Genomic DNA, 2,531 nt, shown 5'->3' with positions numbered 1-2,531 from the left:
ACTAAGTAAAATTTTGACGTGCTTTTTTCCTTTGTGATTTATCTCGAGTTGTTTCCTACATCACTCAAGAACATTTAAGGCTGAAATCTATTAACAATATTAGGTTACCAGTGTTAACATCTACTGAACATTAAGAAAAATGCCAAGCCTCCTTTCTTAATGAAGGAGCCTTGATTTTATTAGGTTCAAATAGCAAATAAGTATGAGACTACACATAAGTATAGTATCTTTTATTTCAAAAGCATCTAGTGTTTAGCCTAGATTTATTCCATATGTCCTTCCTAGGGGCTAACAAGGATAAATTCATTCTGTAAAAGACTCTTATGTTCACTCACTCTCCTCTGAACCCTCTTCAAACTGACAGCTTGAGAAGAGCTGCCATTTGTTTCATTCATTTGCTCCATTTTTTTTAGCCTAGGGATCCTTCAAAACTCAGCAGCCTTGATTCCCTAGGAATTGTTTAGAAATAAAGCAACCATGGTCTTTGCAAGTATTGGTGGATATTGATAACACTAAAATATTAATATCTGCTTAAATCAGCCATTTTCTCATATTGCTATTTATCAGCACTTGGATTTCAGTTGTGTTTGGCTAAGCCAAAGCCAGGAAGCCAGACAGCTCTGTAATCAGATCATGGAATGAGGCCAGTTGTCAGTTATTAAAACAAAAAGAATAAGAACCTTGAGTCCAAAGAGAAATCCAAAACTAAGAAGACGTGCAGGATAGAAGAACCATGTGATGGAACCAAAGCAAGTCCAAACACCAGGGCACATGTTCAAGCTATAGTGAGACAGGTGAGCAACAGAAAGCAATGGAGCCTGTGATGGCCCAAGCAGATATCCGTATGTGAATGGTGTTCCCTAATACAGTGTGGAACTTGTACAAACTCAGTCAACTCTCATCCAAGGAAGCATCACAGGGAAACTAATATTCAGGATCCAGAACAGTCTCTAAAAGGTTATTGGTATCCATTAAAGACATGTTAAAAACAAAAATAATAAACACTCAAAAGTCATCACTTCTTAATTATTTCACTGCATTTCACTCTTCAGGTCATTTCCATCTCTTGTAATTGTGTGGTGGAAACCCTTCATAATTAATGGCATGATACTGTGCATCTGTTCCCATACCCATGTTTAGTAATGTCATGTTGGTAGCTTAAAATTGTCCATGATGAGAGCATGTATGCCATGGAAATAAACACACACACACACACACACACACACACATCAAACCAAGGCTTTTGGACAGGAGGCATCTGTTAAAAATGCACTAGCATAGCACTGGTTTATGTCTCCCATTACAGAATTTACAGCATTGAAAAGTATGATATCATGAATGTGAAAAGGAAAAAAGGATTTTGTGACTACAAATTCCTAAACCCAGTATAGACTGTTGTCTTCATGATCTGTTCAATCTACCTATTCAAGTTTTGCACGTGCCCTCTATTTTCTGTCCCCATCTAATGTCCCTCCTATAAAATACCATGTTTTCCCATACCTCCATTTACTCAGTAGACATTTTCCAAGTTCCTACTGCATACAGATACTATGCTGTAGATTGAGGAGTCAGAGACACAAGGAATCCTTCGTACCCTTTAAGGAGCTCACAGTTTAGGAAAGAAAATGAAGCAGCAAATGAACAAATGCTTCTAATACAGCATGGTAAGTGCCATGATGAAGAGAGGGATGTGCATGCACTTGGTGGAAAAGCAGGAGATGCACCCATATGGGAAGACTATCTGAAAGAGACAATGGTTTTGTCTTTTTTTAAAAAAAATTGCTTTCCATTAACATCTATTTAAAAGATGTGTGAGTAGTCTACTTTCTGGCTATACCAAAAGTTATTTAATTTTCTCTTACTGAAATTTCTTAGTATTTTGTTAAAATAAACAGCATTACATATTATAAACATCTTTACTCACATTTCAGATTGTTTACAGAGGATAAATTTCTAAAAGTAGGATTCTTGTGTCCAAGGGCATAAACATCTTTGACGTTTCTAATACATATTCCCAAATTGCTTTTCAGAAAGGTTGCACCAAAATACATTTCTATTCACTCAGCCACTTTCCGGTTTATTTTCATTTTTTTAAAAAAGAACTTTTTTCATCTAATGATCAAAAATGGTATCTGATTGTTTTGTTCTGCACTTAATTAAAAGTGTAATTGGCCACTGAACTGTACACTTAAAAATGGTTAAAATGGTAAATTTTATGTTATGTATATGTTACCTCAATAAAAAAAATTTTGAAAAAAGTGAAATTTTTAATATTAGTTATATCTATTTTTTCTTTGTTGAATTGTTTATCCATGCCCTTTGCCCATTCAAATTGGGCTCATATTTTTCTTCTTGATTTTTATGAGTTTTTTTTTTCAAATGGATCATCTGTGATTGTTCTTTCTTTTTTTTTTAAGATTTTATTTATTTATTTTTAGAGAGGGAAGGGAGGAAGAAAGAGAGAGAGAGAGAGAAACATCAATGTGCAGTTGCTGGGGGCCATGGCCTGCAACCCAGGCATGTTCCCTGAC

The 2,531-nt window shown here is 35.2% G+C and overlaps 1 long non-coding RNA gene across 1 annotated transcript; it reads right to left on the bottom strand.

Annotated features, from left to right (window-relative positions):
- Positions 1–215: 215 nt before the first annotated feature.
- Positions 216–1,738, bottom strand: LOC118498737. The gene is made up of 2 exons (XR_004901204.1): positions 1,501–1,738; positions 216–1,157 (listed from the first exon to the last, which is right to left on the bottom strand). It is a non-coding gene; the product is annotated as an uncharacterized LOC118498737 (long non-coding RNA).
- Between the last annotated feature and the right edge of the window lie 793 nt (positions 1,739–2,531).

This window comes from Phyllostomus discolor, chromosome 2, assembly GCF_004126475.2.
Source record: "Phyllostomus discolor isolate MPI-MPIP mPhyDis1 chromosome 2, mPhyDis1.pri.v3, whole genome shotgun sequence".
NCBI classification, from domain to species: Eukaryota; Metazoa; Chordata; class Mammalia; order Chiroptera; family Phyllostomidae; genus Phyllostomus; species Phyllostomus discolor.
Note: the sequence above shows the minus strand (reverse complement) of the source record. Positions and strands in the feature narration are given on the sequence as shown.